The 27,942-nt window shown below is 42.4% G+C and overlaps 1 long non-coding RNA gene across 1 annotated transcript; it reads left to right on the forward strand.

The window, feature by feature from the left end:
• The first annotated feature begins 18,683 nt into the window (after positions 1-18,683).
• Positions 18,684-22,634, forward strand: LOC133009106 (uncharacterized). Its single transcript, XR_009680526.1, has 5 exons — positions 18,684-19,206; positions 20,012-20,157; positions 20,509-20,667; positions 20,814-20,909; positions 21,639-22,634. It is a non-coding gene; the product is annotated as an uncharacterized LOC133009106 (long non-coding RNA).
• Positions 22,635-27,942: the final 5,308 nt, after the last annotated feature.

The raw sequence follows: 27,942 nt of genomic DNA on the forward strand, positions 1-27,942 counted from the left end.
AAGAACAGCCATGATATGACTTAGAGACAACAGCATCATTAAAGTCTCATAAAACTCCTCTTTGTTTCTCAAAATTCCAAAATTTTGTCATCAAAAACGTCCTCCCTTGGCCTTTAAATAAATAAATAATTTAAAGACGGTATCAATTTTATATGCTGATATGGCCCCGCCCCTGTTCCCTGTCTCCCCACCCTCACAGCGCCACCTGCAGTTTAGGAGCCTTTTAAAGTTGATGAGTTGACAGGATGGTTGTTCTTTGTTTGTGACATCACAAAACCCGGCGGTTTGACTGCTTACTTACGTACTTCAACCGAAAGGAGTAAAATAAAATACATTTTAAAAATGCAGATGTGTAACATGTGTTTAAACTCTTACTTTTCACCAGAGGGAAACTTTGACCTTTCACACAGTTATGTTCAGGCCCTTGTTTTAATCTGGTTTAATCCATACGAAGTGATTACACTCACTTCAGACACAATGTGTTCTTTCATATGTCACAGTCCTTAACCTTAACAAAGGTGCTTTTATTGGCTAAACTCCCCCGGTGACTCCAGTGCCATTAATGAAAGTCGTGCTTAATTTCATTAAACAAAAAAATATGTCTCACATAATCCAGTTTGTAATTATGTTTCCTTCAAAACCGATTTACTGTAGCACGGCTGGTTTGTTAACAACTGAACGAAAACATTTCCAGAAACTCATCCAAAACTGCCTGTGCTGCCTGACAGACGTGGGATGGACCCAGACTCTGTCTCCATCAGGACTCTGTCTCCGTCCGGACTCTGTCTCCGTCCAGACTCTGTCTCCGTCCAGCCTCTGTCTCCGTCCAGACTCTGTCTCCGTCCAGACTCTGTCTCCATCAGGACTCTGTCTCCATCAGGACTCTGTCTCCGTCCGGACTCTGTCTCCGTCCAGACTCTGTCTCCGTCCGGAGTCTGTCTCCATCAGGACTCTGTCTCCGTCCGGACTCTGTCTCCATCAGGACTCTGTCTCCGTCAGGACTCTGTCTCCGTCCGGACTCTGTCTCCATCAGGACTCTGTCTCCGTCCAGACTCTGTCTCCGTCCGGACTCTGTCTCCGTCCGGACTCTGTCTCCGTCCAGACTCTGTCTCCATCAGGACTCTGTCTCCGTCAGAACTCTGTCTCCATCAGGACTCTGTCTCCGTCAGGACTCTGTCTCCGTCAGGACTCTGTCTCCGTCCAGACTCTGTCTCCGTCCAGACTCTCTCTCCATCCAGACTCTGTCTCCATCCGGACTCTGTCTCAATCAGGACTCTGTCTCCGTCAGGACTCTGTCTCCATCTGGACTCTGTCTCCATCAGGACTCTGTCTCCGTCAGGACTCTGTCTCCGTCCAGACTCTGTCTCCGTCCAGACTCTGTCTCCGTCCAGACTCTGTCTCCGTCCAGACTCTGTCTCCATCAGGACTCTGTCTCCGTCCAGACTCTGTCTCCGTCCAGACTCTTTCTCCATCCGGACTCTGTCTCCATTGGGACTCTGTCTCCGTCCGGACTCTGTCACCATCCGGACTCTGTCTCCATCCGGACTCTGTCTCCGTCCGGACTCTGTCTCCGTCCGGACTCTGTCTCCATTCGGACTCTGTCTTCATCAGGACTCTGTCTCCGTCCGGACTCTGTCACCATCCGGACTCTGTCTCCATCAGGACTCTGTCTCTGTCCGGACTCTGTCTCCATCAGGACTCTGTCTCCGTCAGGACTCTGTCTCTGTCCGGACTCTGTCTCCATCAGGACTCTGTCTCCGTCCGGACTCTATCTCCGTCCGGGCTCTGTCTCCATCAGGACTCTGTCTCCATCAGGACTCTGTCTCCATCTGGACTCTGTCTCCATCAGGACTCTGTCTCCGTCAGGACTCTGTCTCCGTCCAGACTCTGTCTCCGTCCAGACTCTGTCTCCATCAGGACTCTGTCTCCATCAGGACTCTGTCTCCATCAGGACTCTGTCTCCGTCCAGACTCTGTCTCCGTCCAGACTCTGTCTCCATCAGGACTCTGTCTCCATCCGGACTCTGTCTCCATCAGGACTCTGTCTCCGTCCGGACTCTATCTCCATCCGGACTCTGTCTCCATCAGGACTCTGTCTCCGTCCGGACTCTGTCACCATCCGGACTCTGTCTCCATCCGGACTCTGTCACCGTCCGGACTCTGTCTCCATCAGGACTCTATCTCCGTCCAGACTCTGTCTCCGTCCAGACTCTGTCTCCGTCCGGACTCTGTCTCCATCAGGACTCTGTCTCCATCAGGACTCTGTCTCCGTCCGGACTCTGTCTCCATCAGGACTCTGTCTCCGTCCGGACTCTGTCTCCGTCAGGACTCTGTCTCCGTCAGGACTCTGTCTCCATCAGGACTCTGTCTCCGTCCGGACTCTATCTCCGTCCGGACTCTGTCTCCATCAGGACTCTGTCTCCATCAGGACTCTGTCTCCATCTGGACTCTGTCTCCATCAGGACTCTGTCTCCGTCAGGACTCTGTCTCCGTCCAGACTCTGTCTCCGTCCGGACTCTGTCTCCGTCCGGACTCTGTCTCCGTCCAGACTCTTTCTCTGCTTCATTGCTCCTCATCCACTTCTGAACCCTGAGACACAGACAGATATATATAAATATATTTATATATATAAATATATATATAAATATTTCTAGGACACAGAGTTGCACATACTTTTACTAAAAGTGGTCGGTTATACAACTCAAAGGTTTGTCCGTTACCCTGACAACTTCCTCTTTAGTATTTTATTGAACTGCTCTGAATGAGATGTTTTAAATAAGATTAGAGTTCTCAGTAGTTTTGCTGGTAATTACATGTGTAGGCTGCATTCTCATTAAGTTTTACAGTTGGAGATCACACACCTCAGGCCTTAGTCTTAATCATAGAGTCACACCCAAAGTATTGACACTACTAGCAGTACAAAGTTAAACAAGATACAAACAGAACTCTTATTAAACTAACTGAATTGTATTGATGTCAATTTTTTCTTTTCTTTTCTTTTAACAGTCAGCATTGTTTTATTTTGATAGGGTCAAGAATGAAGATATTTGGGGCACAAACCACAGACCCTGACCAGCTGGTTTCTTGGGTCACATAATATCTTTCCATACTTCTGTCACTATATCAGAATAAAGACAAATAAAAAAGGCTGATGTAGTTTGTCCCACACACACACACACACACACACAAATGAGACATTTTTCTTTGTGGGAATTTCATTTTTTTCTATTATATCTTTCCTCTCTCTCTCTCCCTCTCTCTCTTCCAGGCACCTTGGAGTGATCCTGCCCTTATTCATTTTTCTCAATCTCTCTCTCTCCCTACCTCTCTCTCGACCCAATTACTTCAGCCTCCCTTCATCTTGGATCGCCACAAAGATTTCAGATCTTTGTCTGTTTGTGTGCAACACACACAGACACACGCACACACACACACACACACACACACACACACACACACACACACACACAGCCTCTGACAGGGAACTCGTGCACAAACACATACAAGAAGAGGATATCAAGCAGGCGTGCTCACCATTAATATTTTACTAATATGACAGTTGGGTATGATATGATTTGGTGAGTGTGTGTGTGTGTGTGTGTGTGTGTGTGTGTGTGTGTGTGTGTGTGATGTGCACCCGTCACTTTTAATGAGGGCAGACAAAGCATATGGAGAGAGGCAGGGAAGCAAGGCGTATTCCATTACCTTTTATTTTCCCTTTCAGTGCAAGTGTGTGTGCGCACACTGTATTTTTGTTGTGTTTTGTGTCTATGTGTGTCTGTGTGAACAGACCAAAAACCTGAAACAATAGTGAGTGATGAGGGTGTGCGTGTGTGTGTGTGCATGTGTGTGTGTGTGTGTGTGTGTGTGTGTGTGTGTGTGTGTGTGTGTGTGTGTGTGTGTGTGTGTGTGTGTGTGTGTGTGTGTGTGTGTGTGTGTGTGTGTGTGCGTGAAGCAGCTTGTTGCAAAATGAACGCATGTGTCAGAAAGACAGATGGGCGATGTCGAGCATATTATGACTGTGAAGTTCACACTTTTCTAGATCGTATTTAACCAGGCTGTAAAGAACTCTATATTATCTACAGTAACAGCCTGAGGGGAGGTGTTACAGGGGGTTGCAGGTACGGTGTATACACAGACACACACACACGCACACACACACACAAACAGACACACACACACACACAGGAAATGTTTTTATTGGCACCTCCCCTGTGAGACACTTATCAATTCTGCTGGAGCATTAGAGGGTTAAATGGTTTGCTCGAGGGCATCATCTCAGACTCCATCATTTAACAACAATGATTCTCTGCTGGAAATCAAAACAGTCCTGGTGTCAAAGTTTTGCTTGTTTTTTGCACATTTTAATCTGTAGTAGTAGGTTAACTGGTCAGTAGCTCATCGGCTCTGATAAGGAAGCAGATGATAAGGAAGTTGTTTCTCTGTCCGTTGGTTTCTTTGTCAGCAGGAATATCCCAAAACTACTGAATGGATTTTCACGAAACTTGGACAAAGAAAGCAGCCGTTAAGCTTTTACACAAATTGGGACCAAGGTAATGAAGAGACAATGTTTCTCTGAGACATTTTGACCAATTTCCCAGAGAATAAATCTTTTTAAAAATCAAATCAGGCACAGTTAGGAGTTTCATATTCATTGCTTCAAAAAGAGAGAAGAAGAATTGATTCTCATAATGTCGTGTTGTGGTGTTTTTTTAATGAATGTGCTGCTATCGTGTCAGAACTTGGTCTCAGTGGATAAGCAAAGTCCAGGGATCTTCATCCAAAAGGGAAAATTGTTAGCTGAACATCTCTAAAGGCCCGTCACACGTTAGCACTGTTGCATCACATGGTTGAGTGTTCATTTTCCTCATGTGACTCACTCTCTGTGTTCACTAGCTGAGGCAGGAGAGCCTCATGTGGGTCTTTAAGGCGTCGGCCCGGCTTCGTTCTGTCACTTTAATGAACTTCCATGGACCTGTAATGTCTAATTTTAAAAAGGATTTCTTTCCCCCTGCAAAATTGAAACCTTGCTCAGAGCTCAGGGTCACACAGGTCAGGTGGTTTACTGTAAGTGTGGCAGAAGAGGTTTTGCAGGGCGGGAATATCATGTTTTTACAAAGTTGTTTATCAGGTGTTGATGTTGTGTGGCTACTTCAGGGACGATCGACCGAGGGATGTCACTGAAAGACAAAGGAAGAAGAAGTAGGTAAAGAGGAGTGTGTGTGTGTGTGTGTCTCTGTGTGTGTGTGTGTGTGTGTGTGTTTGTGTGTGTGTGTGTGTGTGTGTGTGTGTGTGTGACACTGTGCAGTCTGAAGGCCAGACGCTGAAACAGAATTAGAGTCTATGGTGCTTCTAAATGTCAGTGTGTGTGTGTGTGTGTGTGTGTGTGTGTGTGTGTGTGTGTGTGTGTGTGTGTGTGTGTGTCTGAAGTCCCTCTGTAGGCGTCCATGCCCTAAACTCCTCTTAGCCCTACACACGCACACACGCACACACGCACACACACGCACAGACACACGCACACACACACAGACACACACCCTCCTCATTAGCAAGAGGACATGACATTTCTGGACCACTCTGCCCGGCGATGTGACGTTTGGGCTGGGGGGGGGGGGGGGGGGGGGGGGGTGACACAGTCTTTAATTCCTCATTTTGACCAGAATTCATATTCATTTCGCCAATAAAAGAATTGTTGAAATAAAGTCATTTTCATTGAGGAAGAATCTGCTTCATACACAAAGTTAGTCAACTCCAGAAAACAGCAGAGAAGGATTATTGGTAAGAGGGCTGCGATAAAAAAAGAAGAAATGTAATACATGCAGATGATCAATACCCAAGATATTTCACATGTGTATTAAAAATGTATCAGCAACCATGACAAGGTGTGAAAGGCCCCAGAATCCAACAGCACCTGAGAACAACATGTGTAGCACATTATAACACACTGTTGTGTATTTGTATAACAAGGGGTTTACACATGAAAACATAATGAGGGTCAATTAATGCAATCAACACATTAATCAAAATGTGTTGACAACACATTGTTAACCACCGGAGGGGAATAGTCATAGCAGCAGGTTTGCACCACACACACACACACACACACACACACACACACACACACACACACACACGGATTCATAATACGACATGTGATCATCTATTAGTCTCTGCTCACACACTCATGCTCTTGCGTGTTTCTCCTCTAAGTAAACACACACATACACAGACACAGACACACACTCACACACACACAGATGTTCATCATCGTCTCTGATGCTGCTGGTGTTGCCTGGTCTCCGGCTGCTGGTTAATTACTGTGTTAATGTCAGTAAGCTGATTGGTCAGTCGGGTCATTTCGATATTTGCCTGGAAATCCACGAGGCTACATGACAAACTGTCAGACTCTTTTCCTCTCTTTAATCCATCCATCCATCCATCCATCCATCCATCTTTCTATCTGAATGTCTGAGTGTCGGGTTTACATGCCAACTGTTATTTACTTGAATAATGTTTTAATATTAATTGACTGTCAGCGAACATCATGAAAGCTGCAGAAAAATGAGTCATATCCTGCTAATTACAATGTTTGTTGAATCATTCCTTCACTTTCTGATCATGGATACTGGAAGATACAAATCAAACATCAGATTTGATGTCCAATTTGGCACTAACCAGATCCGGTGAGTGGGGGGGCTTCTGATATTAAATCACAATTCTTCACAACGATAACAGCGATTTTCAACTTGTGAAGCTGCCAAATGCAACTTTAATGTTTGTAATACTCAACTGTCAAAATGCTGAATTCAATTCAACACAGCTGCATTGATCAAAGATGACCCAGAAAGTCAGCCTGCCCTAATTTTCTCTCCCAAAATTCCAATTTGATAATATATTTGTAAGGAGACGTATGATGCTACTTCAGTTTCTCTCTCCTCTAGGATGTTCTATTGATATTTTGTGAATGTAAACGTTCTTACACACTGGACCTTAAACACCACGTCAGTAGTTATTCTAATCTGTATAACAAACTTACGACCAATCACAACAGAGTGGGATTCATCAGTAGGAGGGCCTTAAAGACACAGGAGCTAAATCCAAGTGTTTCAGACAGAGGCTGAAAAGAGGAGCTGCAGCAAAGGACAGTTTTAGGAAAGTGATGCGTTTTTCTGATTTGAGCTCGGAAACCTTTTCAAGAAATAACACAAATGAATAACAAGTCTCCTTTAAAGGATTTTTCTTCACATGCAGAGATGAGAGAAGATTGACTTCACCATCATGTTTGTGCTTTGAACCAAAGAGGAAGAAGAGGCAAATACAGTAACTGGCAGTAATGCTTCTTGACGTTGGTGCATTACTGCAGAAGAAGAAGAAGAAGAAGAAGAAGAAGAAGAAGAAGAAGAAGAAGAAGAAGAAGAAGAAGAAGAAGAAGAAGAAGAAGAAGAAGAAGAAGAAGAACAACAAGAAGAAGAAGAAGCTGCAGCTAGCCTGACTCCAGCTTCTCTAAAGCACACTAACTATAATTAAAGTTATATATTATGTTTATTCCATTCAGTAAAATAAAGTGTCAACATGAGAAAAGAGCGAGTAGTGTCCTTGTTTCCACTCTCTATAATAATCTAAATGAACCCTCTTCTGGTTCCGGCTTTGTATTGATTTGACAGATACAGTGGTATTAATATTCTTACGTCTCATTCGGACAACAAACTATTTTCAAAGTACTTTTATGTTATGTTGTAATTGATAGAAATGACACAAAACTAAACCAAAGTTGCATTAAACTGCAATTAGCCTTTGATAAAGAAGATTATTTTCATTTTCCAGTGCAGCATCTTAAAAAAGTAAATTTATTTCTGCTTTCTCTCAAATCCTCTGTTGTTTGTTTCCAGTTTATTTTATATTTAATTTCATTCATTATTGAGATGCTCATACTTTACGTCCTGCATATTTTCTCTCTTGCCCTCTTCTTTAATTTCTTGTCTTTCTAAGATCCTTTGTCCTCCTTCTCTTCTAGTCCCCCCCTCTTTTCTCTCTCTCTCTCTCTCTCTCTCTCTCTCTCTCTCTCTCTCTCTCTCTCTCTCCTGCTGATGGCTCGCCTGGCATACAGTATGTTGAATTAGCACTTTGCTTCTACAAGAGACGTTTAGCCTGCGAGGCTGAGAGAGAGAGAGAGACGGTGGCGGAGTAAAGAAGAGGGAGGGAGCTGGTTAAAAATAATTGATAGAGGAATGAAAGATTGATAAAGACACTCACTTCCCTTCTTCTTCGGCTCCTCTCTTGCTCTCTTTTCAATGTCTTTTTTTCATAGTCCCTCCCTCTCTTTGGCCTTTTCAGCGTATTGATCAGTGACAGACGGCCAAAAAAAGAAGGAGAAAACGCTGGGTGATATTTTGGCAAGTGAACGTGAGAAGGGCAGAAAGAGGGATGGAGAGGGAGAGAGAGAGAGAAGACAGAAGAAAAAAGAGGGAGGGAGAGCATTGAGACAGAGAGGAGGGGAGGTCTGTTTGAATTCTCCATTAAAACAATCAACTGCAGCTTCCCAGGAGAGACGGAGATAGATGAAAAGACAGAGAAGCCTGGAAAGAGAGAGAGAGAGAGAGAGGGGGGGTGCTCTATCACACTCTGACACACACACACACACACACACACACGCACATTCATACATGCAGGAAGAATCACTGGAATTGATAGTATAATTCTCTCAAAGCCCCATCACCTGCAGTAACACAGCGTGTGTGTGTGTGTGAGTGAGTGTGTGTGTGTGTGTTACCATGAGGATTAGCATTGCCAAATAGAAAATGTTGAACTGCCATGACGGAAAAGTTGGTTTAAAATTATCAAATTTTGAGGATAATCACATTCAAGGAAATATGTGTTTACACATTGATAAAACACATTTTTAGACAAATGAGTATTTGACACCGCCTCCAGATCCAAACATATAAAACATGCTGACGTACATAAACTGCGTTATCACATTAACATTAACGATCGAACAATGAGGAATATCAGTAACGCAAGTTCAATGTAAGCCACGGCCTGAGAAAGTTTTAGGTACCAAAGTTTCTGACCAATATTCAGAGTTAAATTGCGATTCTTTTTAGCTAATGATCTCAAGCGATGATTGAGTAGTGTCAGGTAAATCTAAAAGTAACTGCTTGGTGTTTTTTGGTTGGTTAGATTTTGAGTAAATCTGGAAGTAAAACATTTTTGGTATTCCGCTTTTATTTGCCAGAGACAGAAGCCAGGCCAGGAATCAAACTACGGGCCAGTTACTTGAGATAAAGAGCCCGTGTGTTAAATTTGTCAGGTCACCATTTGCTAGCTTTTTTAAAATCCCAAAAAATACCAATAATTAACATTGGAAAAGAGAAAAGGCCTGTAGGTAAAACACGTACGCTGTTGTAACGACTTTACACATTTCGGAAAAATCGTCTGAGCAGTTTTTATAAAGCTACACACACAGAATGATAAAGCTGCAAGAAAAATCACACTTTCTTTGACAGCAGCTGAACAAATAACCATTTTTTAGAGTCCTGCAGGTCAGAATAAATTGTAAATCCTCAGATGTTAATGTTGTTGCATGATATCTGTGTCGTCTCTTGCAGTTAAACTAATGAAGTAGAACATCTATACATGAAAAGATCTTCATCATCCATACTTATACATTACTGTCGCTGCAAGTGTTTGTAGTGTCAACATCAAGAACGCAGCTTTAAAAAAAAAACGAAATAGCGCACGGAGCTGAGCAGAATTGAATTTTCTCCGCACAAAGGATCCATGTGGTATTCAGGAATCTTTCATCCTCAAGGTCAAGGTGCTTTCATTACACTTTCCCCCTTCAGGAGGATGAGAGTGTTTGTTTGAAAGGGCGAAGAAAACAAGACGGGAGGGAAATATGCAGCTGGATGGAGAGAACACGGTTTTTACGGGACAACAGATATTCCACCTTCCTCGACCTATAGGCAAAACAGGAGGAGGACATCAGTAAAGTGAAAAGGAGAAGAACACGATGTTGAGACGGGGACAGGAAGCGTGTAAACAGTTTTCATTTCTTTCATATTTTATTCTTCTAATCAGGTCCCAGGTGTCATGTTCTGCAGCTCTGTCCCCAGTGAGCGGACAGAGGCAGAGGAAATTGTAAGAAATAAATGATATTCATTCAAGATTTAATAAAAATCAGGTATTCAATATCATCATCGAGCCCTGGGAATCATATTTGAAAATAATTAGAAATTTAAAAAAGGTATTTCTCTCCATCAATTTATGAAAAACGTTATCCCAACATTATGAGCAATATAGTGATACAGTAGCGGTCTATCAACATCACAGGTATACAATGTTCTTAATATGCTGAATATGTACTGAAATGTACATAGTGTAATGTCTCAATGGTTGAAAAGCAAATAAATACTTTAAAGGGTTTTTTAAGAACTTAAATTTCTTGAATTATCCAGCAACTTGTGATGTTCTTCTTACAACAGAAGGTTCCTCACAACTGTAAATCCAAATTTTGTGAGTGCATTACATTGAGCTCAGTTTCCTTGTTGAAGCTCAGGTCACTGAAAGATCTCCGTCTTCTTCAAAACCCACCAACTGTGCTCGTTGACCTCCTCATTGCAGGTTCATGTGTTCATTTCTACATGACTGTGTGTGTTCTTACACAGCTGTATGTGTGTATCTGTATGTGTGTATGTGTGTGAAGGCCTCACACAGTTTGACCCCTGCTCATTAATCTCCTCTGGAGAAGAAATGAGCTCCATCCATCAAGATAACATTGCAGAGGAAGACCCCACTACTCAACTGGCTAAAACTCCATCATCCTCCTTCCTCTATTCCCCTCTTCACACACGTGCCAAAAATCTCTATATACCTGCATCAGACTAAAGACCAACCAGTAAAGACCAGCGCTGCCGAGTCTGCGCCAACTCCAGGTCTCTTACAAACCAGATGGATGAGATCACAGTAAGGATCAGGAGACTTCACCTCATCCCGATGCCTCCTGGAAACAGCTGGGTGTCACAGTGTGGGTTTGATACTCCAGCCACCGTAAAGCCCCTGTACGTGGAGGGACTTGGTCTCAGGTGGGATGGACGGAGACAGAGAGACAGAGACACAGAGAGACAGAGAGACAGCGAGACAGAGAGACAGAGAGACAGAGAGACAAAGAGACAGAGAGACAGAGAGATAGAGAGACAGAGAGACAGACAGATAGAGAGACAAAGAGACAGAGAGACAGAGCGACAGAGAGACAAAGAGACAGAGAGACAGAGAGACAGAGAGACAGAGAGACAGAGAGACAGAGAGACAGAGATTTTTTTTTTGATTTTTAAATACCTACTTTATTCAGTTTTACAGAACAAGAGTAGGGCAATCAATTATTCCTTTCCATCAAATAAATAGAGATTAACAATTGTAAACAAACAACATTAAAATAAAATATAAAATATGGCTAAAATGCAATTCATTTTCTTTTACAGTGCAGATCGCTTCTTTGACACACCATACATCCTTAAATGTTTCGAGATTTTGTATTAGCTCATAAAACCTGAAATCAACCACAACTCTGGCTTTTACAAGGGCAGGAAACAGAGCAATGACATTAGTCCCTGGTTGTTGCTCGACCTTGTTTCTCCTGGTAATGTAAACAGCCATCTTGGCTTGACCCAGGACGAAAATTTTACATACATTTTGTCTTTTCTTAACATACTTAAAACCAAAGACAAACAATCAACATACTGTATGTCAGCCAAGCCATCAGCAGGAGAGACAGAGAGACAGAGACAGAGAGACAGAGAGACAGAGAGACAGAGAGACAGAGAGACAGACAGACAGACAGACAGACAGACAGACAGACAGACAGACAGACAGACAGACAGACAGACAGACAGACAGACAGACAGACAGACAGACAGACAGACAGACAGACAGACAGACAGACAGACAGACAGACAGACAGACAGACAGACAGACAGACAGACAGACAGACAGACAGACAGACAGACAGACAGACAGACAGACAGACAGACAGACAGACAGACAGACAGACAGACAGACAGACAGACAGACAGACAGACAGACAGACAGACAGACAGACAGACAGACAGACAGACAGACAGACAGACAGACAGACAGAGAGACAGAGAGACAGAGAGACAGACAGACAGAGAGACAGACAGACAGAGAGACAGAGAGACAGAGAGACAGAGAGACAGAGAGTCAGAGAGACAGAGAGACAAAGAGACAGAGAGACAGAGAGACAGAGAGACAGAGAGACAGAGGTGTGAGAAGAGGATGTAAACAGATCAAGCCCTTGTTGTATCATTGCAGTAAAAACATTCTAAAGAGAGCTGCGATGTCTCAAGTCTTTTATTCACTCCTTCCAAAACAAATGCACATGTCACCTGGACCGAGGTTTAAACAGGTGACAGGGAAACTACAGCTTTAGTCCAAAGAGACAAAATCAACAAGTTCCTTTTGGACCTTTAACAGAAGAACCATGATCAATGAGACATGGGACAAGTTGGAAGAAGAAGCTCGTTGGCAAAACATATTTATCAACACGATTAATAGATTCATGGCGTTCGAACATCTGATAAACTCGAATGATTTGGGTGCAAAAATACCCCCCCCCCCACCCCCAACTCTCCCATTGTCACTCAGGCATAGTCTTTAGTCTTTTTCATTAAATAGTGTCTCTCTATCTTTCCACCCTCTCCTCAGACCTTGGCTTCCTCCCACTATGTGCCTCTGCAAGAGCGGAGAGAGAAGAAAGAAATGAGACTTAAAGCAGAGGGCCGTGTGATGAAGGTTTGTGCTCGCCACCAAAACCATGGCAACCCATCAGTGTTACCTTGAACCAGAAGAGTGGAGCCATCGTCGGTAAAAGTTTGAAAGACACGCTGTGTGCAGTACATCTCTCAAAACAAGCACGTGTGACGGGGAGAGAGAGAGTCACGACTGACGCCCGACATGTTTTACATTTTTAAGTTCATATCCAACTGAACATTTCCTCGTTAGAAATCCCTCAAATTGGCGTCTAGCTGAGCTGATTTTCTCAGATACAATAAGTGATAAGCTCAGAAATAATACATTTCTTGATTGTAAATTTAACAATAAACAACGAGGATGAGAAACCTTTACTTCAGGTGTCAGCACACAATTAGCTCAGATATTTATTTGAGTGTCTCACCATCAAAATGACCCACACACCCTCACAGACTCACACACAGAAGCAGACTCACACGGGGGGGTTAACAAATGGCTATAATAAGCCGTACTGATCAATGGGACTTTAAATGAAACACACTCATCATTGTAACGCCTGCAACTCAGCTCTGGTCCTGGCTGACGACACGGTAGAGATGCAGTAACACAGTGTTCAGTGAGTTTGTCTCGGGTGTGGGGGGGGTTGTGTTATTCCCCAATGGAGACAAGGTGACAAAGGGAGTTCTATTAGCTGAAGTCACGGCTCTTAACACTGACGGAGAGAAGGAACTGGGGAGAAGTATCGAGTGTGTGCTTGTTGTCGGCGGTTTAATGCATTTGCAGAGGCTAAACTTAATTCCACCATTAAAAGTGGTCAATAGAGTCAATGCTGATCCTGAGAGTTCAACTCAGCCGGCACCTGCAGTTGTTTCCTTACAGGCGATTGTGCTAATTGATAAACTTCTCCTGGAGCTAAAATCATCCTTCGGAGAACCCGGTCTAACTCAGCCAACGGAGGACACAGAGGACATCGGCTGAGTAGACCAGGGCGGCCAAAACAAAGTGAGGTGGTCTGGATTTGAGCTTGTCCCATCTTTCCCGTTGTCTAGCCAAAGAGCTACGAACAAGAAAGACTGTCTGGTGATCAAAAACGCTGTAAATATGTTGTCTTTAAAATGGGTGCCCTTAGGTGTTAAAGTTTTAAACATGACCACATTGTATTATGGGATAGGTTGGGCTGGAAAGAATCAACTTGGTGGCCTCTCTTTCAGATCGATCAACCATTAGCTGTACAGAAGCTGCACTGGTCCACTGGCTTCCATCGAGAAACAGATCTCCATCGCATAATCTGACAAAAAGAGGGCACCAAGTTTAACAAACAGCAGGATAATGCCAGAGGTGGAGAGTAGAGTCTCGAGAGGCACTGAAAAGCCCAGGTTAATGAAAAGGGCTTTAAATCTAAGCAGTTGTTGAGGGTAGAGTGGAGACTCACATTAAGATATTGCTGCTTGAAATGCAAACTCAATACAATTCTGTATTTCCTACTCTTGAGAAAACCTCGTCTCAAGCAGTTCCTACATCAGCGTGACCTCAGCTGACCTGGGTGTTATGTCCTCTGTGTGCAGACCAGCGCTCACACGGAGTCGCCCTCTATATAACAACTGCAGCTTACCTCAGCACATACATGTACTCCATGTCCCAGTACATCTATATAGAGCTCCACTGGAAATACAAACAGATGACACTGCAGGCGGCGCATGTCGAGTCCCACGGATCCTTCATGTGACACCTTGTTATTGAAATACAGCTTGTAGCAAACACCAAACACCAATTTGAATGAGGACGTTATTTCTAGCTACCTGATTTTCAACTCTATTCCAGAGGATCGGCACTAAGTCATTTATGGTGGTCAGATTTCCACAAGACATTGAAGAAGAAAAGGAAATGGGCCAAGAAAGAACCCGGACATTTTTAGTGTGGATCAGGAAAAAGGACGCCCTAACACTGATAATGTTATTCAGCCTGCAAGCACTTTTAGGATATTGGTACATATATGGACTTCGTGCCCTTTTCCCCATGCTGATCTTACAAAAACTGAATTAATAGAAAGAGACAAATAAAATAATTGAGACTATTCTACTTGCACCTATCAAAGAGCCATCTACATGAGGTAAAACCACCAGCCACAAACAAGCAGTTTAACAGATTAAGATTAAGATACATTTATTTGTCCCAAACACATGCACAGACATGCAAGGAGGGAAATTTAACCTCTGCTTTTAACCCATCTGGTGCAGGACACACAGAGCAGTGGGCAGCCATGTACGGCGCCCGGGGAGCAGATGTTGGGGGAGTAAGGTGCCTTGCTCAGGGGCACTAGACAGGGTAGGGAGAATCCTCTTGGATTTTTGGACAGATCAATCCAGGTTCGTCTTTTTGTTGTTTCTCCGTGGAGTCGAACCAGAGACGAACCAGAGACCTTTTCTGCCCATAGTCCAAGTTTCTGCCACCAGTCCACCGCCTCTCCAGTGTGAGCTGTCGTAGTAAAAACACATCTTTCTAAATATGTTGCACTTGTGTGGAGAGAAGTTAACTCCACAATCAAAGTCCTGGAAATCCTGTGAAGTGAATTTGCTAATGTCGGACCGGAGCTGAAGATTATACGCGGTTAAGAAAGCTGCTAACACGCTCCGCAGATTAAATCAATCGTGAGCAACAAAGAGTCTGACTGAGTTCTTCTCCATAGCAACGGGGCCCAAGGCTCATGGGTATTGTAATGTTAAGACCTGACTGCTGTTATGTCAAAAATGACAGATATGAAAAATGAATTTCTCACAAACGGAATTTAATTTAATCAAAGTGAACACTGAACTTACAGGATCGTTAGTGGATCCATCAGCCTCGTGTTTCTGGAGCTGGATAATGTTAAGAATTTAGTTTCAGGGGGAAAATGGAAATGTGAATACAGAATGTGACACTTAAAATATCTCTATATAGTGATTGTGATGGGATTCCTGAGAAGGAAAAGTTATGTTTTCATCATTGTGCTCATACGGTGATACAGAAAAATAACCCGGGGGCAAAAACATGGCGACGGCGAGAGTTAAAGAAATAAATAAATAATGAAGAATAGGATAAACTGCAACATGCGCAGGAATAAGGAGATGAAAAGAAAAGAGAGGATGAATGATGGAATAAGAGAGGTTGGACGGAGGAGATGGATGAAATCAGGGACAGGGAAGAAAGTGTAGATGGAGCAAAGTAACAGAAGAAAAGGTGGTGGTGGTGGTGTTATAGGTCTGGAAAGAGAGAGAAAGAGAGAGAGAGAGAGAGAGAGAGAGAGACGAGAGGAGGCAAGAAAAACAAGCAGAGAATAAACAGATCGAAGGACAGAGGAGAGAAAAACAGGCTGAGAGGGAGAGAGCGGCACGGAGGGCTGGAGGCAAACTCAGCATGGGATGGAGAGGGGAGACAGTGACAGGCACAGGGAGGAAATAGATGGGGAGAAGTAAAGGAGGAGAAAGACTTCTACAGGAGGAAAAAATCAAAAAAAGATGGACACCGGACAGGAAAAACAGGGAGGATGAAACAAGCGGGTGTCTAAAAAACCCTTTACCATGTGTTGACAGGGGAAAATGAAGGGAGAACATGTTAAACGGTGTGATAAGACCAGATAAGCTGTCGCACAAGACATAAACCATCGTGAAAGACAGAGACAGGTGAGACGGAGGGACAGACAGATGATGAAGGTGAGGAGAGGAACAGATGATGAAGGTGAGGAGAGGAAGAGAGTGATGGAGGACAGATGGTTGAACTGGCTGTCAGAGCTCTCCTGTCTTTATTACTTTTCTACAGAGCTGTTTGGGAGGAACAAAAGGGAGAGTGTGTCTCCGATGTGTGTGGGTCGTGGGTGCTCAAGGCTACCAGGAACCTGTGTGTGTCTGTGTGTGTGTGTGTGTGTATACTCTGCACACAAACACACACACACACACACACAGGAAAAGGGTGCTCATAGCCGCTGATGGGGTCTTTTCATCGCAGCCCAAGGCTCAACCTTCAGCTAGCATAAGCGAAGCACAAGGCCAGCAGGACTGAATAGGACAGACACACACATATACACCCACACACACTCACTCACACACACACACACACCTTCCTACGCCTCCTCTTCAATTCTAACTCTTGCTATTTCTCCTCCTGTTTTTCTGCAGCAGATGAGAAGGCCTTACATTCCTGCTTCTGCTTTCTCTCTTCTCTCATTTTGTTGGTTATTGTGATGGAGTGGGGGTGCATTGTTCATCTAGTTCACATGTACACTATATAATGACACAGAAGAACACACACCTTCATGTGCACCACAAACGCTGACCTGGCTAAAAGGTCGGTGAAGAGCCAGACGGTCAACCAGTGCAGCAGCTTTACTGGAATCGGTCCTGGGATCTCTGACAACCAGTACAACACACTCGGGATTCATAAACAGTGCATGCAACCATTGTGAATACACAACACTCTGCATAGACAAAGCCTGCAAAAGGGGGGGGGGGTAATGGATGCAAGGGAATTGTTGAGATTCCTCCTCCTGCAACTCACTATTAACGAAATAAAAACTATATTGTTATACAGCCTCGCAGATTATTAAGAGGGTCTGCAGAAGCTTTCTTTTACAGCAGCGGTATTCAATCAAAATTCAGAAAGGCGTAGATAGACACAGAACATTTCTTCCAAGTGAAATTTAATAAACTTCACAGTCTCGACCATTTTTCTTTACCAATTTCAATACATCTTAACAGCTGAGCAGCTTTTTCTTTCCTCCGAATCACTTCTCTCCCTCTGTTCTCTCGTCTCTCTCGCTCACTCACCGACTCTGATGCTCATCCACATTCACAGATTTGTAAATAAGGTCTTAACATATAGGATTTGGCAGGAAACGACAACAAAGTGACAATTGAACACATTTGATTGGCTGAGTAGCATCACGTGATATGATTTATAATAAGTGTAATTGTTCTGTGAGCTGGACCGGAGCCGTGAAGGCTGGAAAAGCGACGCCAGTTTAAACAGGAACTCATCTTGATCATTCTTTTAGGTCTGGGTTCGAAATGACTTCTCGTCCCTGCCTACTTATAATTACCTTAACATGAACACTTTACCGGTTTTATTCCCAGTAAAACCACCTCTAGATGGCGCTGCAGACGTCATTGTGCCTGGTTTCCTCTCTGGATAAAGACTTCTACCAAATGGCTCTTGGATAATTAGCGCTGAGCAAGACGTATGCAGCCGAGAGAACGAGCTCCTAATGACTTCAACAGCTCACTCAGCGGCTCATTCATTTATTTCCAGTGGACGTTTCCCTCAGTTCTAAAAGCTCTCAAATCCATCTCCAGAGGAAGTGTGTGTGTGTGTGTGTGTGTGTGTGTTTTTGTGTGCATATGATTGAGGGAGAAAGACGGATGCAGACAGATAAATGGAGCAGTTTTATAACTCCAGCCAGCTGGTAATCAGACTTCAGATACACACACTGTAAAAAGCCCAACTTCAAAATCATTGGTCTAACTTATTTTTAAAAGTTGAGTGAGCAAATTTTTTTTTTAAATGTTGAGCAAACCCAAAGTTTCAAGTTTACAAATAAGTAGTGCAGTCAACTGAACATTTTAAGTTGAGGAAACTTCAAATATTGCTTAGCCAGCTCCGGGATGCAAATATAAGTTCAGATTGAATGATATGAATGCATTTATATATGGAATATATCTACTTAGATATGTATATATAAACACACACACACAAACAAACATATATACATATGTGAACATATATATTTATGTCTTGTATTATTATTATACACATTTACACACACATATAAAATATATATATATATATATAGCATGTTCAGATTTCTTTTTACCCCTTACTTTGTATTCACCTTCTGTCGTCTTGGAGTTTCAATTTTACCACTTTTACCAACCACATTATTAAATGTCCCCCTATGCCCATCCACTGCAGCCACACAAGCAGTGATAAAGATAAAAAGAGAGAGTGGGGCTACGTATTCTCCACACAGGCTTGAGTGGAGAATACGTAATTTACCCTCGACAGCCGACATTTAACGGAGCAAACAGCGGAGAACTTCTTCAACATGGATGACATTAAATTAATAATTGAAGTGGAGAAGTGCAGTGAAAAAAAAGATTAATGATGGGACAATGTTGGTTAATGTTGGAGCAAGCGCTGCACGGCGCTTCAGCGTGGCTTCCGCGTCCGGAAAGCGACGTCATGACGTAGTCAGCGTCACTGCGCACTCGTGTTTTGAGACGCCAGCCCAGCGCTCTCAGGTAGAGTGGGCTTGTCCGGACATGTTGGGGTGTAGTTGATCAGATTCACGTCCTTCTATCGCAAGTTCCGCCGCCTGATATCGCCCGACGGCAAGTTTTGTCGACTGATGTCCTCCGACCGCATGTCCTACGGCTGCGTGTCCTCCTCACTTTCTTCCAGCACTAACTAGGTAAGACTCCCGCCGCTATTTTACTGGTTATTCTGCGACCCGTTGTCTTTCGAATGCAATGATTCACAACGTTTACAAAACTACATGTGTAAGCTATCCATAAAATCTACCTGTTAGCTACCCGTGAAAGCCACGTGTTTGCTAACTTTCAGCTACATGTGAAAGCCACGTGTTTGCTTACTTTAAGTTATCTGTAGACCAACCCCACCCAAACCACCGTGCTACGTTTATAAACTACCAACGTGTTAAGTTGAGTTATCAATAAAATAATGGTAAATTTTGATGATCTTCTCCTTGTGTATACTGGGGTATGTGTCGTCTGTTGGTGTCTTTTCTGTTTGAATCTTAGCATAACGGTGAATTTAACAATTAAGTTTTCATACAGAGCTCGTTCACGTGTTATTTATCTCAAAATAACTACTTATTTCATACATTTCCCACAAATATGGGGAAATGTAACTCAAATAGCCCTACATAGTTCTGTGTTTAATTTATTTCAAAGTACACCTACACTTGCCTCTGTATTTTTCTTCTCTTCATAAGAGTTTGGTGTTTTCCTTTGTAACAGGTAAAAATAGCTATAAAAGTCAACAGTTCTTTATTGTTCTATAATTTCATAAATGCAACTTTATAAGCTTTCTTATCAAATATGTTTCTCAGCTCCAGACAAATTTTATTTGGGCGAAGAGTGGGCAAAATGGTTCTTTTGATGTAAAGGTTGCCTACCTCTGCCTCAGCCAAATTGAGTTTGTTCATTTGGGTGGTGTTAAACTCATAAACTAAATGTGTTTTCCTTGTTTCACAGGATTTGGATGCAGTGTAAGGAGTGCAAGTTCTCGCACCCTAATCAGGATATTCTCCTCAAGCATTACCGACTTTGCCACTACCGGGGACGCTTCTGGCCACTGCCGTGCCTGTACACTGACTGCTGCTGCACTTTCAAAACAAGCGGTGGGTTAAAATGCCACCTTTCAAGAGTACACACAAAGTCCAGAAAAACTGAAGTAGAAGTCACCTTTTTTTGTCAATTGTGTGACTTTAAAGACATCTGTGCCCCAAAGAAATACATAGCCCATCTAAGGACTCATTTGAGGCAGCATGTGACTGTTTATTGTTTACTGTTTACTGTTGGTAAGATTTTTTTTTTATATAATGTGTAATGTCCTAAATGCTCTACCAATTCCACCATTCTGCTCAGCTTCCGGATGTAGCAAACCTTTTTAGTTTATAACTGTACAATGTGGGCACCTTCTGTAATTGGAGTCTGTATTAACACTAATACTGTTATTTCTCCTCTCTTAGATATATGCTGAGTTTTTTTGAATCACTCAAGTGGATCTAAAGAAGACATTCTTCACATCTTTGGATGCACACGCCTCAAACCTGATAAAGCTTTACAGAACACGTAGCAGGACACTAGGAAAGGACTTAAAGGCCCTCCTTGACAACCTTGATGAACAGGTAATGCAAGTAGGAGATAAATTAAGGTTTTCTGAGAGTGCATTTTCACATTGCAAACAGACATTAACATAAATTGTGAATAGGTGTGGTGTGATTTTATTTTCAGGCCATGGTATATTTTTTTTAACTTTATTTGTGTCTTTCAGACAACCAATGTGCTTGCACAAAGGAAGGCCACAGCTCTCCGAGGTCTACCTCTCTATTTGAGGGAGAATCCAGGCAACGTCCTGAAGACATGTCTGGTAAGAATACTTCGGTTTATACCATTGAAGTTTTTTTCTTCAATTTTTTTAATAGCTGGGCCAATATAAATATACAAGGGGCCAGTACATCTCTGATTAAGGAGCAAACGCATTCATTTGATAGGAATATGCAATAAAACCACTTATTTATATTCCCTTTAATGTAATATAAGTAGTTATCCCTAATTAAGGCTGAAATCTTTAACAATAAAAGTAAAAACACATTATCAAGAGGTAATCTATGAGGGTTGACCTAAAAAAAACCTTAAATCAGTAAATTTTGCTGCAAGTTTTAGTGTTTGGATTGTGGCCGATTTTATATGCACTGTCAGGGTGAGATATTGTCCATCCTTTTTGGATTGTTAACACTTATGGAATCAAAGGATTATCCCACACCTTTTAAACTGCACACCAGCTGAATTTTAAGAGCACCTTTAGAAAAAAAATGCCAGATTTCGCACAAATTATCCCTTCACATGGATTAATTGATGACATCTGGGTGGTCAAAATTTATCTGGTGGCCTTACAAATTGTATTTTTTAATGTATCTTAAATTTGTCGTTAGGAAATTTCTTCATATTTTGAACAGTGGTCACTTGCACTCAAAGTTTAACTCATAAAGGTGCATGTCACTTTACTCATGGGCAGGGGTATATAATTTATTTATAAATGTGGTGATGAAAACATTAAAAATTTAAGTAATGTCTGTTTGTTTTCTCTATGATACAGACTCGGAGGAAACGTCCGTTGCAGGTGTTCAACTTGGCATAGTCACCATTGTTGAAGATGATGTTGGGAGAGCTCACTCAATGCCCAGAACAATCAACATTGCCCTTGTCATCGAGGAAAAGGTTGTTGTGGAGGACATCTCTGACATCAGTACAGCCATTGTCCTTCTCTTTGGATGCATCTACAACCTCAACCTGGACTACCCCAAAGGGTTGAGGTACACTTTTGAGGCCCTTCAAAAGATTTTTATGAACCTTGGCACAGAGTGTTCTGCCCGTGTTCAGGCTCTGAAAAACAACTTGTTAAAGTAGCCCGATACCATGACACATAGACATGTGTTCAATGCACATATTTGCACACATTGACATGTCACTTTATTCCTCAAAATATGTTTTTAAGTTCAGTAGTAGCTACACAAATCCCATGTTCCCATTTGAAGTTAGTGTTTACTAACTGCTGGATTTGTTTGTCTCTGAAACTAAACACGTTTGTGTCTTGTTACACGTTTTTATGGATGCACTTTCTATAGACATGTCACTTTATTCCTCAAAATATGTTTTCAAGTTCAGTAGTAGCTACACAAGTTTGTGTAGTGTTGCTACGAATCCCATGTTCCCATTGGAAGTTAGTGTTTACTAAGTGCTGGATTTGGTTATCTCTGCAACTGAACACGTTTGTGTCTTGTTACATGTTTTTTATGGATGCACTTTCTTCACTGCTGGGTTTGGCCAGTGGTTTCCTCAAGTATCTGACTAACACATGTTTTGTGATTCATAGTGTCAATCATACTGTTTTCTATATTATAGCTAAAGTATTGAGAGCTGGTTCTGCACTTTGTTATGTGTTTACATATTCTATCTTTGAAAATAATTGTATAATGTTACCAAGTTCACTTAAGCATCCCTGCTGCTGCAATTTCAATGTTGCCTTTTTTGTAGTTATTGGATGTATATAATGTTAACCCCTGTGTTCTTAATAAACAGATTCTTTATAGAATTTTGCTGTTATTATTGAATTTCCACAACAGTATGAATAGAGTAAACTTGAGTTAGCTCAACTGATGGGCAGCAAAGTTGAGTTAACTAAGCATTTCAAGTTTAAGTTTAAGTTCTCTCGACTGAAACTATCCAGTTCTGTTGATGTATGTTTTCAAATCATTAGCATGCATATAATCTAGTATTCCTAACTTGTAGATTTGAGTAGCTCTGAATGGAGATGTTAAATTAGTCTAACAGAACATCACCATTCAGAGCTACTCTATATAACATTTTGAGTGAACTTAATTATTTAAGTTGACACAACTCACAAGCCCTTAAGTGAGGTCAACTCAAAAAAGCGTTGCAGCTGGTTGCTTTACTTTTTTAAGTTGAGTCAACTTTTCTTTTTTTACAGTGCAGTGAGAGGGTTGGGTTCCACTAAGTGGCGATTGATCGCTGTGTGAGTTAGTGTGTGTGTGTGTGTGTGTGTATGGAAAACATGTGATAATCTGCCTGATGCTGCGAGATGGACTCGTACACACCTATCTCACTTCTGTCTCATCTTCAGTGTTATCTCTACTCTTCTTCATCACCCCCCTCCTCCTCTCTGCTTCAATCCCTTGCTCTGAGGGGTGGGTGTGCTCGCCGCTGTCCTCCTTCAATCTCCCTCCTCAGTGTGTGTCCACCACTACCACGGACATGACACACACACACACACACACACACACACACACACACACACACACACACACCTCTTCATTCTCTTTTCTCCGCCTGTCTCTCTTTGTCTGTTCCCTACAACTTCCCTTCCTCCTCCTCCTCCGCCCTTCGTTCTGCTTCTCCTGCTCCTCCATCTTATCTGCTCCCGCTCCTCCTCATTAAACCTCCACCATCTCCTCTTTGTCTCCTGCTTAGTGCTCACGTATCGAAGCTACGTTCAAAGCACAGGAGGAGATCGGAGCAGGGACAGGTTAGGTAAGACTGATAAGGGTGTGGGTGTGTGTGGGTGTATGTGTGTGTGTTTGAAAGTTCTCATCTACAAGTGTGTGACTGTTGCCTTTTCTTTCTTGCCTGGAGCGATGTGGAGTGGATACTGTGTATATTGAATCATTACCCTCCATCTCCATCACAACAAAGCAATTACGCGGATGCAGACATGAGGGCTCCACCTCTGCTGGCCCGCACATGTTGAGTCAACAGGCGAGAGCTCTTGATCTCGGCTACCTATAATTTCATCTTTATCAAAAACTAAAAATGTTCATGATATTCCTATAATCTCTAATATATATAAGAAGAAAAACACATCTTGTAAAGCTGAGGAACAACTGAAGCTCTAATACATGATGTTGAGGCAGAAACTGCTGAATCCTGAGGTGAAATATGATATGGTAACTTTGGTTGACAGTGAACAAGACAGCATGTGACAGGTGTCATCCTGTTCCTGTGGTGTCATACAGGTGTCTGTAAGCCTTTGACGTGTATTCTGGTCAGCCGAGAGGTTGATGTGGTTGTTGTAGAAGTTGATGATGAAGTAAAGGAACGCGGACCCAGTACTAACAAGTATAATAATGTTTATTACACAGAAGTTTCACAGGTCAGGACGAGCTCTAGAACTCGGAGAAATCACACAGCCAAATGGTGAAGTCTGACAGGCTATGGTAAAACACACATTATATAGAGAGGTTAGTTCCACCCATGGCGTCGGGTAACATGTCATCTCACCTAAGGCCTCCTAATAAGGACGTGTTTAGTACATGAAGATGAAAATACAATGGTCAAGGATCTTCCCTTAACCTCCATCCATGTGCTTGGTCAGAGGTCATTCCCTAGGTCAAAGGTCCTTCCAAACAAGGAAATACCTACTTGAATAGAAAACTGAAAGACTCTCTGAGAATGTCTGAGAGTCACCAAAATAGACATCATAAATATCAGCCTGTCATTATATTTAAACACATGCTAAAATCTTTTACTCTAGTGAATACACTACACCTTGATATTCAATTTGACTTGAAACTGCAGCATTTACACAATGTATTTAACCTAAATGTCCTCTCATAGAACTAGTGATGCTACCCCTACCCTTGGAGGAAGTCTTGGTGTTCATGAACTCCAGGAGGATATCAGAATATATCAATATTGAAAAATGCAATTCTTTACGCACAGTAAATAATGGTAAATTATTTTGTCGGTCTGAAAATAGTCCTGGTGGTTGTGTTCTCTGTGGAGCACGAGTTAATAATCTTGTAGGAAGAGATAAAGGACAAGGGGTAGTGAGAAGGCTAATAGAGTGATAATGGCCATTAGCCTTTCAGTAATGTCCGGTGAGGTGATAGAGAGACGAGGCTCTGCCCTGAGAGAAAATCCAGAAGGTTAGACGAGGCCGCAGAGTGGAGAACCAACGAGAACCAGTGCATCACATTCTAGTTCAAGCTGGATTCATATAGGAGAACGATCAGGTTTATCTTAAAATGTCAGTGACGCACACGTCTATCAGCGCCTTGTGTCGTGGGCACAATGAAAAGGTGGAACTTGTAATGGAAAGTGACAAAGCAGCTGTTCCATCCGGAGGCCTCTCCCCCTCAACGACTTGACCTCAGGACGCCCACGTGGAGGAAGAGCAGCTTTCAGAACATTCTGTGAAAGACCTCGATTTGCATGCGCCCGCGTTGCCATGCAGTTCACGTCAGAGACCTCGATTCAATCTGAGCTCCTCAAACACGCTCCATTGAATCCGATGTGGATCCATGAAAAAAACATATCCTTCCTTCTTGAGGATTAAAACACAGTTCACGCACAAACACACACAGTTTGGTCCGGTGAGGAGGAATTCAATTAGAAATGAATACAGCACACAGATTATTTTAAGCAGTTTCCCTCCTATTTTGATGTTGCTTTAGTGCAGAAAGTAATTCATGATAAACTATGACTTGATATCTTCATCGACAACTTTGATAAAAACCAATCTGGAGAGAAATGTTGAAGGAAAAACTAAATAACTCAATGTTTCTCTTTGAATTCTAGATAGAAGACATTTCTACCAACCTTAGGACGGTGCAGGAAAATGTTACAGCCAGTACAGCCAGGAAATTATTTCTTTCCCCTGACCTCAGTCCAGCACAAGTTTCCAACCCACCAGGACATCACCCTTTGCTTTGTGAACTTCTGTTATGAATCCTCAAGTTTGGCGTTTTGGCCAGCACCATATAAAAGTAACCATATCTGGAGGAGTAGGAATTGGAGCCTGACTGAGAGCTTAAGGGCAGAACACGCCCACCTGCGACCTCCATCCAATGCATAGAGTGCTTTATTGTTTGACTCCAAATGGAACCATAATTTGCAAATATGAGTTTAAACTAGAGATTGAGCATAAAAACTTTGTGAAATGTTTACAGAAGTGACAAATAAAGTGAGAAGATTCTTCTTCTCATCAACTTCTGGAGAAACTTCTTTTTGTTTACTTTTTTTATACGAGAAAAGAAAAACTCACACCAACTGTCACTTCTTTAATCTGAGTCGTAAATGAACCCCAAAAAAGTCTGTTTCAAATTTCAGTGCCTCTTACTATAAACAAGTTTAGTGTCCTACAAAAAAAACCCACAACTCCCAATGAAATATTGAGGTGTTTACAGAGTCTCAGCTTCACTCACTCCCGACTTCCTTCTTGTTTTTCTCCCCCTCTCATCCCTTTTCTCCTTTCCCTCCACGCCCTCTCCTGCCAATCACATGCCAGATATTATGCAGATTTCTCCCTTTGAAATCATGCCGCATTCAGAATTTACGTCCTCCCATCCCTGCCTAAAAACGGATGACCTCAACATCATTTGGAGGGGAAGCATTTCACACCCGTTCTCTCTCACTCCTTGTTTCCCTCTCTCTTCGGCATCATTAAAGGTTTGACCTGACAGGGAGGCGTGGTGAGCGAGGTTGAGGGGTATGTAAATATGTATTGGTGTCCTTGCTTTCTGTGTGTATCCATGTCAGTATGTGCTGGTGTGTTCACAAGTGTGGGTCCATGTCTGGCGCGTCAACAACGTGCCCTCACAGGACGAGATATGTGTCAAGTGGAACAGGGAGAGGATGTGTTTTCTGTATAATGGGCCGACATTAACTTTCACTTTCAACCATTCAACCTTGAACTGCAGTTTCTGTGCGTTTGTGCTGACCGGAGCTAACGTCAGACGTCTCCTGACAGGCGGAGGCGTCGAGCCCAGTTACTTGTGAGGAGACTTTCAAAACCCTAAACTTAGTTGTCAGCCAATCCTGCTTGGTTTGATCATATTTGGCCTTTGAATGAGATCAAATATTTAACTGCAGGAGGTAAAGTATCTAATATTGATCAGTCTTGAGGAGGAAAATAGCCAAAATACCCTCTGTCTCTCAATTACTGATCATAGCTACAGAGATTTTCTAACCAGATAGTATGTGAATTGGTCCAAAAGAGTATATTAGCGCAGCCCTTAACTGAACTCAAGTACTATGGCCCTTTTACAGATTGAGATTACACCTTTACTCACCATTAGAAACATACATGTCTCACAGATACATTTTTAAACAGAAAGTAACCTGAAAATACTCAACACTTCCCCGTCTCTTCTATCTGTTGCCGTATCTGGCACCGAACCTGCAACCTTAAAATGTTTTTACAGTCTTAACATAGAAATCGCAGTTATATCTAACTACGAATTTCCAAAAGTCTACATAAGCATACGAGTCCTGGACGGGAGCAAATCCAGACAGAGATGAACGGTTCAGTCTGAAGTCTAACAAACAACCAAACAAATCCAAAATGGAGTGAGTTTGACGGGTCGTCTCTACGTGTTGAACCAGCTTTACAGTGGTGGACTGCATCCTGCCTCAAGTCGCCCCACCACTCGACCCTTGAAGCATAAGGAAAGGGTGTAGATAGTGGATGTATAGATGCTAGTTATATGGACGGATGGAGAAGATCCATGCAGCCGATACAGTGAATACAGCTTGAGCCTCGTGACGTCACAACGTACTGACCACACTCAAACAAAAGTTGTTTGTCACATTCAATGCATCTCAGTAAATAGCACTTTTTTTTTTTTTTCTTTCCTTCGTCCTGTCAAACTTTCCTGTAGATAATGAGAAATTCTATCTGGATAAAAGATGTTGTTCTGGGAACCAGCAAAGTTTGTGGTTTGGCGACAATGTAATTAGCTTACTCTACTTTTTTAAACTTTATCCCAACTTTGACCACTAACTCCAATTTCACTTTCTGTTGTGGACACTTATATTTGTAGCATTGTAGAGACAATTGCACACTCCGCTACAATAGCACCTTTTTTCCTCCTTATCCAAACACA

This window comes from Limanda limanda, chromosome 8, assembly GCF_963576545.1.
Source record: "Limanda limanda chromosome 8, fLimLim1.1, whole genome shotgun sequence".
Lineage (NCBI taxonomy): Eukaryota > Metazoa > Chordata > Actinopteri > Pleuronectiformes > Pleuronectidae > Limanda > Limanda limanda.